This window comes from Vulpes lagopus, chromosome 7, assembly GCF_018345385.1.
Source record: "Vulpes lagopus strain Blue_001 chromosome 7, ASM1834538v1, whole genome shotgun sequence".
Classification (NCBI taxonomy): Eukaryota; Metazoa; Chordata; class Mammalia; order Carnivora; family Canidae; genus Vulpes; species Vulpes lagopus.
Genome location: NC_054830.1, coordinates 52,759,664 through 52,773,199, shown reverse-complemented (window position 1 = coordinate 52,773,199; position 13,536 = coordinate 52,759,664). Strand labels below are relative to the sequence as shown.

The 13,536-nt window shown below is 36.8% G+C and overlaps 1 protein-coding gene across 3 annotated transcripts in view; it reads left to right on the top strand.

Moving 5' to 3' along the window:
• Positions 1 to 13,536, top strand: part of TMCC1 (transmembrane and coiled-coil domain family 1) — a 242,045-nt gene that overhangs the window by 185,090 nt on the left and 43,419 nt on the right. The gene's annotated exons all lie outside the window — the stretch shown is intronic.

Here is a 13,536-nt window from a genome sequence, read left to right as displayed (position 1 = left end):
GATTGGTCATCTGACAAACATTTTTTTGGTAGAATGATGAGAGTAAAACCAGTTGAGTGAGTTTGAGAATGGGAAGAGAGGGATTTGGAGACTGAGTTTTGGATCATTTTAATGAATTTTACTTCATTAGGGAGCAGAGAAGTGAGCAGTAACTGGTAGAGGAAATGGGGTCAAAAGTTTCTTTAAGGTAGGAGATGGGGAAAATGTTGATGGAAAAAAATTAGTAGAGAAGGAAAATTGATCCATTTCTTTCATTTATTTTATTTAATAAACTTAATGTACAGGCACTAATCAAAGCACTTTATGAATATGAACTCACCTAATGCAAGAATGAAACAGTGACTGGCCACTCAGTATAAAGTACAGTAATAGGTGCTCTCAGGAGTTGAGTAATATGTAAGACACATCTCTGACTTAAGGACTCATGGTCTCTATTAGAAAATATAAACACTCGCAAAAATAACTAAAAATAGGAAGGTGATATAAAATAGAAGTTACACTGTTTATATAAGTTTAGAGAAGGGAGATTATTTCCAGCTAGGGAGTAAGGAGTGTCCATAATTTAATTCCAGTTAAATAACACAGGGCCTTTAAACTAAAGATAGGCTCATTTGGACTTCATATATTTTTACCTTGAGCATAGACATGAGTGTGTGTGTTGTAAGTGTAGACTGGGGACAGGGTTCGAAGTAGGAGGGAAAACAGTTTCAATATATAGCCTCAAGTGGTCAAAAAAGCAGAAAAGACCTCAGATACTCCTTTCTCTATTGCCATACTTGTCATATTCATGTTTATACTTCTAATCCCCATATGTAGGTAGGAAGGGGAAGGGTATGTGAGTGTACATGTGAAAACTGCCTATGCATCTTCAGTACCTAAAGTACAAGTAGTCCTCTTTTAGTCCTCTATTTGACTCTGTTAGATAGACTAGATAGGAGCCTATCTTTGATTTTTTTAAAAGACTTATTTATTTATTTATTCATGAGAGACATACAGAGAGAGAGGCAGAGACATAGGCAGAGAAAGAAGCAGGCTCCATACAGGGAGCCCAGTGCAGGACTCGATCCCAGGACTCCAGGATCACGCCCTGAACCGAAGGCAGACCCTCAACTGCTGAGCCACGCAGGCGTCCCGAATCTTTGATTTTAAAATAGTCTGGGGAACAATCCAGATTATTTTTCAGACAAGTAAAATGGAACATTTGAGAGGTATAACCCAGGAAATAGAATTACAATAATTACAATATGTCCTTTAATTCTCAGTTGCTCTTCATGAAAAGTGTAGTGGTTGTTGGAAATCTGAGGATAAGTAAAGAATACAAACTATTTAGATTGATACTTGGGTGAAAGAAAGGATTTTATATTCAGTGGAAATTTGTGAGGATAAGTTTATAGAGAATCATTTCTGGAGAGTGTAGGAACTTAATTCAAGTTGGCTTTTTTAATCTGGTGGTTCCTCTATTGTCTATTTTTTTAAAAAAATCCAGGTACATTCTGGGGCAACTGGGTGGTACAGTTGGTTAAAGCATCCAACTCCTGGTTTCAGCTCAGATCTTGATCTCAGGGTCAAAGTCAACCCCTGCATCAGGCCTCACGCTCAGGTCAGAATCTGCTTGATACTCTTTCTTCCTCCCCTTCTGCGCCTCCCCCCTTTCTCATGCACACGTGTGCATGAATGTGCTCACGCACTCTTTCTCTCTCTGAAAAACAAACAAATCTTTTTTTTTTTAATATAGACACATTTTAATTATGTCTTGATTGCAAGTTCAGGGGAAGGATTCTTCTGGGGATGCAAAAGAGCTCACAAAAAGGAATATAGATGGCCAAATTACATATCAAACAATGGTCACGTATATTCCTAATTAAAGGAATGCAATTGACAATTAAAATGAAATTTTTTTAATATTTATTCATGAGAGACACAGAGAGAGAAGAGGCAGAGACACAAGCAGAGGGAGAAGCAGGCTCCATGCAGGGAGCCCAATGTGGGACTCAATCCCAGGACTCCAGGATCACGCCCTGAGCCAAAGGCAGATACTCACCGCTGAGCCACCCAAGCGTCCCATAATTAAAACGAGACCTTATTTTCACTTATCAGAGCAATCAAAATGCAAAAGTTTGATACCTAGAGCTGGCACAGTCATTTGCCTACACTGTTGGTAATAGTCCAAATGCTGTAATGTTTCAGAAGGGTAATTTAGTAATCTCTACCAAAGTGTAAAACATATGCACTCTCTGATACACTGATGGAATTTACATTATTAGTATACCCACAGAAGTTTACTAAGATATACATAAATATGTTATAGTATTGTCATTTAAAAATGGGAACAAATCATTTTGTTAATTTTTTTTAAGATTTTATTTATTTATTCATGAGAGACACAGAGAGAGAGAGAGAGAGGCAGAGACATAGGCAGAGGGAGAAGCAGGCTCCATGCAGGGAGCCCGATGTGGGACTCGATCCCGGGATTCCAGGATTATGCCCTGGGCCAAAGGCTGGTGCTAAACCGCTAAGCTACCCAGAAATCCCCAGAAAGAAGTAATTTTGATGCCCATTTGAAGTACCACAACATTAAATAGCTGATATTTAATCAGATATTTAAAAGATAGTGCAGCCTTCTTCCTTACCAAGGAACCAGATGCCATATTGTCACCTTTTTACAGTTATCAGGTGGGTTCAGGGGACTCTTGTTTCCTAGAAATAAAAGCTTTTCATTTATTCTGTTAATGGCTGTCACTAGAGCTAAGATGTGTTCAGAGTGAGAGATCAAATACTCCAAGATGAGTCTCACCAAAGAGCTATTAAGAGCAGCATCAGCAACAGTAAGAAGCTGCTAATTAGAAAATAAATCTTTAAGAAGTAAAGATTACTTGGATTAATATGTGAGAATGAAATGGAGGAGTGGGTAGTCTGGAGAAAGTTTACCACAACTCTACATCTTCAGATAATTCTTTTAATTTCTGAGAGCTCCATTTTCATTTTGAAGAGCAAAACTGCGAGTAAGGTCACATAATTTGAGAGGAGAAAGGAAAAGAGAATTTGTATTACATACTTCTTCCTAAACTAAAGCTGGTTTTAGATTCTACATCATTGCATTTACAATTATGGTGCGTACCTTTTATCATATTAAATATAGGCCGTTTTCTGAACAATCTAACTTTTGCCTGTTTAATGTTTTCCCTTGTATGAGCTGTGGTAAATTGCTTGCGTCATTTGACTGTTATTCTCCACTGAATTAATTATATGCCAGATTACTTCTGAGTTTTGGAGCCGGATAAAGAGAAATAGTAAAGCCAAGTGCAGGACATCCAGGTGGCAGCTGTTCATACCTCAAACAATGAGCAAGATCTGTAGAACTACACTCAGTATTTTCTTTTGGAGCATGAAAGCAAGATTAGAGTAAGGTAGAAATCTTATTGGTTCTTACTGACCAGGTGGTTATGGTTTTCACTGATCAGCATGAACATTTTCACCTTGGAGAAAGGGCTCTAGATTGCATTGCTGGTTCTTTTTTCTTTTCTTTTCTTTTCTTTCTTTTTTTTTTTTTTTTTGGCATTGCTGTTTCTAAAAAGGAGAATGATTTTATCCAGGGACTGAGGCTCAAGAGACCTGGTTTATAGTACCAGCCCTACCATAACTAGATAGGAACTTGGGGAATTCAGTTAATGTGCCAGAGCTTTATTTCTCATGATAAACCTGTTTCACAAGATAACCTCTCATGATCTTCAGATTTTAGGAGGCTCAGATGAAGATCATGTACATAAATACACATGTACAGACATATATAGATTGGTTTTAAAAATAAAATATATATTTTCCTATAGCTCTCAGAAATAGAGACTCAGTCCTCAGACTTTGCATATATTCTGTTTCTAGACAGTTATTAGTTTGAAAAGCAATTATTGTTATTTTTAAATAATCTCTACACACAAGAGATTATTGAGGCACAGACTCCCAACCGTGAAATCAGGAGTCACATGCTCTGCTCACTGAGCCACCCAGGTGCCCCTAAAAAGCAGTTTCTTAACCGATTTCCTTCATTTCTCCCTCCCTCCCTCCTGGGCGTGGGGAGGCGAGGCAAAAGGAGAGGAGGAGAAAATCTTAAGCAGGCTCCACACACTGTGTGGAGCCCAATGCAGGGCTTGATCTCACAACCCTGAGTTCATAACCTGAGATGAAATCAAGATTTGGATGCATAACCTGCTGAGCCACCTAGGCAGCCCATGATTACTATTTTTTTTTTTTTAAAGATTTTATTTATTTATTCATGAGAGACACACAAAGAGAGAGGCAGAGGCACAAGCAGGCTCCATGCAGGGAGCCCGATGTGGGACTCGATCCCGGGACTCCTGGATCACACCCTGGGCCAAAGGCAGGTGCTCAACCGCTGAGCCACCCAGGCATCCCCATGATTACTATTTTTAATTACAAACTATAGACAGTAAATGAAGAATTTTACCTTGCTTCAGCTGGAACTAATAGTATACAGGAAAACCTGGATTTAGATAAAGTCATTTTACTTTGGGTAGAGTGATTGTTTGCTTTGAAATCATTCATTTTATAATTTCTTTAACCATTTTTAGGTCCAGTGTAATATTATTAAATGTAATAAATATTATCCTATATGTAAATCTTTAATTTGCATATTGTTTTGCAGAAACCAAATCTGCCTTAAATGAGAGCAGTATATCTTTGATATTAATATCTGAGATCTGCCAATTAATACATTGGAATTGAAATTAGCAAATATGTACATTGAAATAGGTGTATGTGTGTACCTTTAACATTTACTTGATCTAAAATTTCTGAACATTAAGAGTCTTAAGGTAAAACTATAATGCTTAAGTTCAGTTTTTATTAATGTTACAATTAGGTGTAGCAAGGTATTTTCTAGATACTGTTAATTCTTTGTAAAACAGACAAATTTTCAGTCTACTTAGCACTAAATTGTTACCGTTAAGGACTAGTGGTTAGGAGTACATGAATAAGTACTTTATAAAAGAAACCCTAATGACTAGAGTATTAAACAGATTTTCTAAATTTGAGTTATCCCAAGTAAATTCATTCCCTTTTTTTTTTTAAAGATTTTATTATTTATTCATGAAAGATACACAGAGAGAGAGAGAGAGAGAGAGAGGCAGAGGGAGAAGCAGGCTCATGCAGGGAGCCCGACTTGGGACTTGATCCCAGGTCTCCAGGATCAGGCCCTGGGCCGAAGGGGGCCGCTAAGCCGCTGAGCCACTCAGGCTGCCCTTATTTCCTTTTTAATTAAGATTACTATATTGGTAGATTAGAGGTACTCTGAAAACAGCATATCTAGATTTCAGCAGTGCCTTTAACAGTTTTTTATGATATCTTTGGGGGGAAATAATAACTGATTATTCATAACTGAGTAAGTGAATGAGGCTATGAAGAGTACTAACTAGATAAATATCAGCCTGGAACAAGTTCTCTGATGGTTTGCTGCAGGATAGTTCCTGTCCTGTTCAACCTCTTCATTAAAATTCTTGGTGAAAGAGATTGCTAATGTTAATCGAGAGTTGAAGATGTCAAGCAGCTAAAAAGAATAATTAAATTTTTGAGCCATATAATTGGAATCAATTGGTATTCACAAATGAAAAGCAGAAGTCATCACATATGTGATTCAGCTGTACCACATATATGTAATTTATGGAAAGGGCAACTATTCTTAACACCATTTTCAGTTGAAGAGAAAGCAAACTAGAACTAAATTAAATGCTACAACTAGGTCTAGCAAATCTCTTAACACTTAACAAAGTGATTTAGATACTGCACCAAAGAGAGTCTATATAGTGGGATCTTAACCTAAATCAGAAAAAGTTCCTGTTACAATGCAATACATTTAAGAATTAGAATGTCTTAGTCATTCTTTGAAATTAAAATTCTAGAAATGAAGTGTTATTAATTTTACCTTAATATTAGAATATTGTATCAGAAACGTTCTTGTTAATATAATTAAAACGTGAGACACCCTGAGAGCAAACAGTTCCTAGTAGTTGAGAAGAATAAATGAAATGACTAAGAGTATCCCCATCTCAATTTTGTTTACAAAGAAACACTAAAAGAACATTGTTATCAATTATTGATCATGAACAAATTTGTCTTATTAAAGTTTTCCCCCCGTAAGGTTATTAAGACAAGCACTAGGTTACTGGGAATTCTAATTAGGACTTTTCCATTCCAACTCCCTAGATTAGTAGTCTACAAATTCTATAATACCTTATAAAGCCTTAGCAGTTTTCTCAATTATAACTTCAAATGTTTTACAAATTTTTTATCAAATCATAAGGAGATTTATAGTTTTTTATAAATTTATAGTTTTTTATAGATTTAGTTTTTTCAGAACACATCATAGAAAGATAAAAAAATATTTATTTCATGAGTGGCTGCTGAAGTCAGGAACAAACTAGAAACAGTTCCATATTGATTTTCTAAATAATGGCTTGAAAACAGAAATCTTCCATATTTATTGCTTCTCAGTCTTATATGAGAAATTTGTCCCTCAGACATTTCTAATAAATTCATTTAATCATGGGGTGGGTTATGTTTTGGGGTTTCTTGTAACTTTAATTTGGGATCCTGTGAACTTTTGCGGAGGAGGTAATTATTTTTTATTTGGTTGTAGAATCTTAGAAGCTAAACCCAGTCCTTAGAGAATTAAAATAAATTTGTAAACAAATACTGCCTAGTAATCAAAAGTGGTTCTGTAAAACATTGAATACAAAAGATGGAAGATTCCAATTCAGAAATCAGCCACAACTATCTGTAGATTTAAATAATATAAGCATATATTAGAGGTGATATGATTTATGGTTTTATTTTTTACTGATATATTCAACAGACATTTGTTGAGCCTATCCTCTCTCCTTGCCCTGGAGAACCAGAAGTGAATGTTGGGCCTTCCATATGTAGTCACCCCTGTTTTTTTTTAAATAATCATGATGAATTGGCCTTATATAATTTTTAGGGAGCCTTATCTTATAAGTAGTTTGACTAGGACCATAGATTGTTGACCTGTGTCCAGAAGTTTAGTGGTTGAGAGTTTAGTGGTCTCCTATGTTAACTTACCCGTTCAAATACTATACAAGTCTGTGAACACTAATGGAATAGAAATATCAGAACAGAGTTTCCTCTCTCTTCTTTGGAACAGGTAATTATATTGTTATATTAGTTTTTTGTTTTTTGGAATTTTGTGTGTTGTTGTTTTTGAGAGAGCGTATGATTGAGGGGGTGTACAGAGGGAGAGGAGGAGAATCTTAAAGCAGGCTCCATGCCCAGCATGGAGTGTGATGCGGGTCTTGATTTCACAACCCTGAGACCATGACCTGAGCTGAAATCAAGAGTCGGACACAACTGACTGAGCCACCCAGGCACCCTTATATTAGATTTTTTAAAATTATATTTATTCATGAGAGACACAAAGAGAGAGGCAGAGACATAGGCAGAGGGAGAGACAGGCTCCCCGTGGAGAGCCTGATGTGGGACTCACGCCCTGAGCCCAAGGCAGATGCTCAACTGCTGAACCACCCAGGCATCCCTAGATTTTTTTTAAAGTATTTCAAATAGGTTGAATCTAAGGAAATCAGGCCATTGAACAAAACAGCATCTGTTGTTGGATTCTGACAAGTAAAATCAAGATTGAAAACTTACAGATATTTAAAGAATGAATCATCTTTTGTGAAAACTCTTGAATTGTAAAATTCAGTCAGATTTCAGATGTCTGAGAACCTATCAACTCATCTCCCACCCCACCACTCCCACCACACCCTTCCTCCCAACTTTTGGAAATGTGAGAGAGTATTTTGGTTGTCACAAAGACTTGGGGAGGGAAGTGATGCTGGCGTTTAGTGCGTGAAGCCCATGGAGGGCATAATGGCCAAAATATCAAGAGTAACCTTGGTTGGGAGCACAGTCTCCAGGCATATTTCCTTCTATTCTTCCCTCTTTCTTCCTCATTAGAAAGTGAGAATCCCAGATATATAGACATTAGGAGTAGTAATATGCCCTTAGTACACTTATGCCCTTTGCACAACAGTCATTTCGTGTTTTATAGCCTGGAATTTCTTTGAGGAGCACCTGGGTGGCTCAGTCAGTCTGCCTTCGGCTCAGGTCATGATCTCAGGATCCTGGGATCAAACCCCACACCGGGCTCCCTGCTTAGCTAGGAGTCTGCTTCTTCCTCTCCCTCTGACCTTCTCCTGCCACTCCCCACTTGTACTCTCTGCTCTCTCTTGTGCTCTCTCTCTCAAATAAATTAAAATAAAATCTTTTTTTAAAGGAATTTCTTTTGAGGAAACATTGGTATGTAAATTCGAATCTGAAGGGACATTAATTCTTAATATTAGAACATATTTATTGACCACAGGAGGTGTCCTTTTACTTTCCTTATCTTTTTTCCTTTATGATTAGAATCATTAACTACTGCTGTGTGTGTATCTATTGTGTATACATTGATCCAGTTCAGTGAAGCTCTCTAGGAGTGAGTTTCCTGGCTTGAGCTTTGACAGTGAACCTGTGCTTGTACTATTTTTCAGGAACAATGCAGATTCTCATTCAACCCGGGATCGAGTCCCACATTGGGCTCCCTGCATGGAGCCTGCTTCTCCCTCTACCTATGTCTCTGCCTCTCTCTCTCTCTCTCTCTCTCTCTCTCTCTCTGTCTCTCATGAATCAATCAATCAATCAATAAAGTCTTTTTTAAAAAGCTTTAAAAAAATAAAAAATAAAATGTCTATGCCAGGTGACACGCTGTAGTTTTGATCTAAAGCAAAGATTGGCAAATTTTTTATAAAGGTCTGTATAAAATATTTTAGGATTTGAGGCCCACATTTGCTGTTACATACTGGGTTTTTTTTGTTCTTTACAACTCCTTAAAAATGTGAAAATAGTTCTTCACTCTTTTGTAAGAGCCTTATAAATATAGGCAGAAGACTGTGGCTTGCTAACTCCAGCTAAACAATTGTTTCTTAATTAGATGCTTTGAGAAATAAAAGGTCAAGGATCCAAATGTTAAAGGTTATTTTTAAAGGTAAAATTACAATTCTTGGGATGCCTGGGTGGCTCAGTGGTTGAGCATCTGCCTTGGGCTCAGGGCATGATCCTGGGGTCCTGGGATCAAGTCCCTACATCAGGCTCCCCGTGGGGAGCCTTCTCCTCTCCTTCTGCCTGTCTCTGCCTCTCTCTGTGTGTCTCTCATGAGTAAATAAATAAAATCTTAAAAGAAATAAAAAATTTTTTTAAAAACTTAAAATTCTCATACAAAATGAACACGTGTCAAAGTTTTTTTTTTTTTTCACTCACTAATTAACCAATTATTAGGAACTGGTAGGGTGTTAAAATCGGTCCAAATGAGAATTGGACTTAAGGAAATCAGGAAATCTATATTCTCTACCAGACAGAATTCATTTGCATTGCATCATCAACACTGTCCACAGGGTAATTTCCATTTCTGCAGAGTTGCAAAATAACCTAGCTAAAGTCAAAGTTGAAGACTTTTTTGCAATCACATAACCCCAAAGGATCCAATAGAGAACAATGGGCATTCCCTTGAAAGGACACTTGAAATCTAAATTATCATTTACTCTTTCACAATTTTTGCTGACAATTTCTCATCCCTCTTGTGATCTGTCGTAATTTCCAAAGACTATTCTTGATCACAAAATGGTTGGTCTCATTATGTTTGACCTATTTACATAGGTACAATAAGAATGCTAAAATGATACAGACATCCTTGAATTTTCTTTGCAAATCCAGAAGGTTAGTTGTTGGGTTTTTTTTAAGATTTTATTTCTTTTTATTCATGAGAGACACAGAGAGAGAGAGGCAAAAACATGGCAGAGGAAGAAGCAGGCTCCCTGTGGGGAGCCTGATGCAGGACTTGATCCCAGGACCCCGGAATCACGAACTGAGCCCAAGACAGACGCTCAGCCGCTGAGCCACCCAGCTGCCCCAGAGCTATTAGTTTTGAGCCACAAAATTATGTATAGAAGTTTTCAAAAAGAATCTTTGGTTGGACTTTTAAACACCTCTTTTATTTACCATTGCGAGGTTAGGAAACCATGCTTAAGAAACTCACTAGATTTCACCTGCTATGCTGATAAATTTGGGTGAGTTAACATCAAATATCCCAACATTTGCTCTGAGGCTTGCAAATGGAAGTAACTGACCTTCCTTACCACCTATAAGTCAGAGGACCCTGTAACCAAGTATCAAGTAGGTCAGTTTTCCTAGGGGGGATTTTTGGGAAGCATTGGTGCCATATATGAAGTCAACTATTACTCCTTAATGTGATTTTTCATATCTGATTAAATGAAAAATCATTCTCAGATATAGCATTACAGGTACATATAATACATATAATCCAATTATAGCCTGATAAAAAGGAGATAAGAGTGTTATCAATCCTGTGCAAAATAACTGTATTGTCATAAAAAGCTAAGGAAAACTCAGAAAATTCAGTAAGTTCCTGAATGCTGAGTATTCAGTGAAAATCAGATACCACCTATTTTATTTCGAATCACAAAAACAAAAATCTATTAAAATGTGGCTTGAAAATAGTTTAAGAAAAAAGTGAAAGGACTTCCTCATATAGCCACAAAAAAAAAAAAAAAAAGAATATAAAGGCAACATCAACAGTATTCTACACAAATAACCACAATAAAACTTCCTTTATCAGATCTTTGAGTGTCATTAGTTCCTGTTCAGATAGAACTTGGGTCAACAATCTATTCTCATGCAACATCTACTTCGAGCTAAAAAGCATCCTAGACATCCTGATCCAATCAATATAGGGGTATAGTCTGAAAGCATGTCCCTAAGAGTCTTTTTCTTTGGAGTAGCAGTAGTTTATAGAGTACCTTGCACAGTCCTTTCCATGAGACTCTAAAAGATAGTTTTAGGTATAAAAGTTATTCTAGGGACACCTGGGTGGCTCAGCTGTTGAGCATCTGCCTTTGGCTCAGGGTGTGATCCTGGGATCTGGGATCAGGTCCCACATCGGGCTCCCAGCATGGAGCCTGCTTCTCCCTCTGCCTGTGTCTCTGCCTCTCTCTCTGTGTGTGTCTTTCATGAATAAATAAATAAAATCTTTTTTTAAAAAACAAAGTTACTCTAAAAGTTTTTACTTTTCTGTATTTTGGACCCAGTTTTAGGAAAGAAAAATTAAGAGTTGGCAAAGGAGATTTGAACCCTTGATTAAGATAGGATCATGGGTGAGAAATGATACTTGGTTATTGGGTCAAAATGACAATAAAACATTTTAATACATATTTTTTTTTTAAATTTATTTATGATAGTCACAGAGAGAGAGAGGCAGAGACACAGGCGGAGGGAGAAGCAGGCTCCATGCACCGGGAGCCTGATATGGGATTCGATCCCGGGTCTCCAGGATCGCGCCCTGGGCCAAAGGCAGGCGCCAAACCGCTGCGCCACCCAGGGATCCCCATTTTAATACATATTAAGGGAATGCAGTTGTAAAGAATCGTAACTCTTCCATCAGTACAGAACCTTTTTATCTTTCTGGGTTGGTTTGGTTTGGTTTTTATTCATTAAGAACGTAATGAATCAAACATAAAGCCAGAAGGTTTTTCTGCTCAAATAAAATTACACAGGTGATAAAAAATAATCTTTCGTGTTATAAGATGAAGGATTAATCTGTAAGCCAAGGAAGCAAGCTCATCAAAACTCATCAAATTTTGCCAAAAAAAAAAAATTTGCCAAAATATTTTTGCATATTTCATGGCTTCTTTTCAGATCCCAGTAGCATAAACCATGGCAAATCAATTCATTTCCTAAGATTTGTCTTTTTTTCAAATTCTGTGACAGACTGCCACTTTACTTTGGGACAAAAATGTTCTTTTTCCTTGAAAAACAAATGGATTCATATTTCTCTATCACTGTTGTTCCTTGTATAGTCGCAACCACCTATATCAATTATAACTTGTATTTCAGGGAGAAAACTGAGTGGAGGGAGTAGATAATAATAATAATAACTATCTGACAAACACAAGCATGTCAGGGGCACCGAGGTGTCTCAGTCGGCTGAATGTCTGACTCCTAATTTTAGCTCAGGTCATAATCTTGGGTTCATGGGATCAATCCTAGTGTTGAGCTCTTTGTTCAGTGTGGAGTCTGCCTGTCCTTCTCTCTCTGCTTCTCACCCCTCCCCCCCCCCCCCCCCCCCCCGCTCTTTCTCTCTCAAGTAAATAAATAAAATCTTTTTAAAAAAAGATCTTAGCAGTAAGGAATGAGGATAGAAGTTTTCTCTGAGTGGTGAGATTGCAAATTTTTGCTTTCTTTTATGCCCACTGGTGTTTTCAAAGTTTTCTATAATGAACATGATTGTCTTAAAAGAAGCTATATTAAAAATTATAATAAACAGAACTAAGCAAACATTCGCTGGTGTTGATGCTAGCTGTGCAGGATTGCTTTTTCTCTTGTTTTTGTAGAAACAAATATTTACTGTGTTGAAACCTTGCAACTTAATTTTTAAGCAAAGACAAAATTTGTATTAGTCATTAAATTATTTATTAATTTGTTCTGGATAGTCAAGATCAGAATTCTGTGTCTCTAGAGATAGAACAGGAATTTCTGGAACCATGATTTCAACCCAGAATTTTCTTCAAATTCACGAAAAGTGATTTGAATTTTATTCATCTGATTTAAACGAAGGAAGCTACATGAAGCTGGTGAATGCTGATGGAAAGACCTTCTTTGACCTCTTAGTACTATGCTGGTCTGAGCCTCCAGCCCCATACTTAAGTAGAAGTACAGAAATTTTCATAGCTTTAGGCACTAAACTCTCAGATTGTCTTGTCTGATTCCTTTCTGTGTATTAACTTCAGAGAAATATTTCTACATATTCTACAGACTACACTATATTTTGTAATAACTAAAATTCTTCCTGTGTACATTTCACAGAACTGCTTTTACAAATGAAGAAATAAAGCTCAGATCTGATGGTTTGTCTAACTAACGTGACTTTTTCGGTGCAGGAACAATCTCTTTAAAATGTGCCGTTCTTTAATGCAGTATAATGGGTATTCAATAAATAGCATATGATGCAGGAGCCAAGCCTGGGCTAAAGATTGTGGTGTTTTAATCTATTGTGTAGATTTCAGTAAACTCCAGTGCCATTCATTCAGAAGCATTTTTCCCCTTCATCCATAGTGAATAAAACTTCGGCATCTCATGCTCAGTTTTTTCCTACTCAATTTTCATTTAAATTCTCTTGTGAACCTAAGATGAAAAATAAGAAACATTAGGAAAGCATAGAAATTGTTTCAGAAATCTTTTAGTCCTTTATCTAAACATGGGTAGATTGGTTTTTCTTTGTATTTATTGAACCAGGCTGCCTAAACATTTATTTAGAATGTTTTTAACCTTCTTTAAGCTTTTCTCTAAACCGTACCTGGTTTTAAACAAGAAGACAGATGTGAATGGTGAATTACTGCCCTGTAGCTTTAAATTCAGCCAGTTTGATGCTTTTTGTTTTTTTATAAAAGATGCTCACAG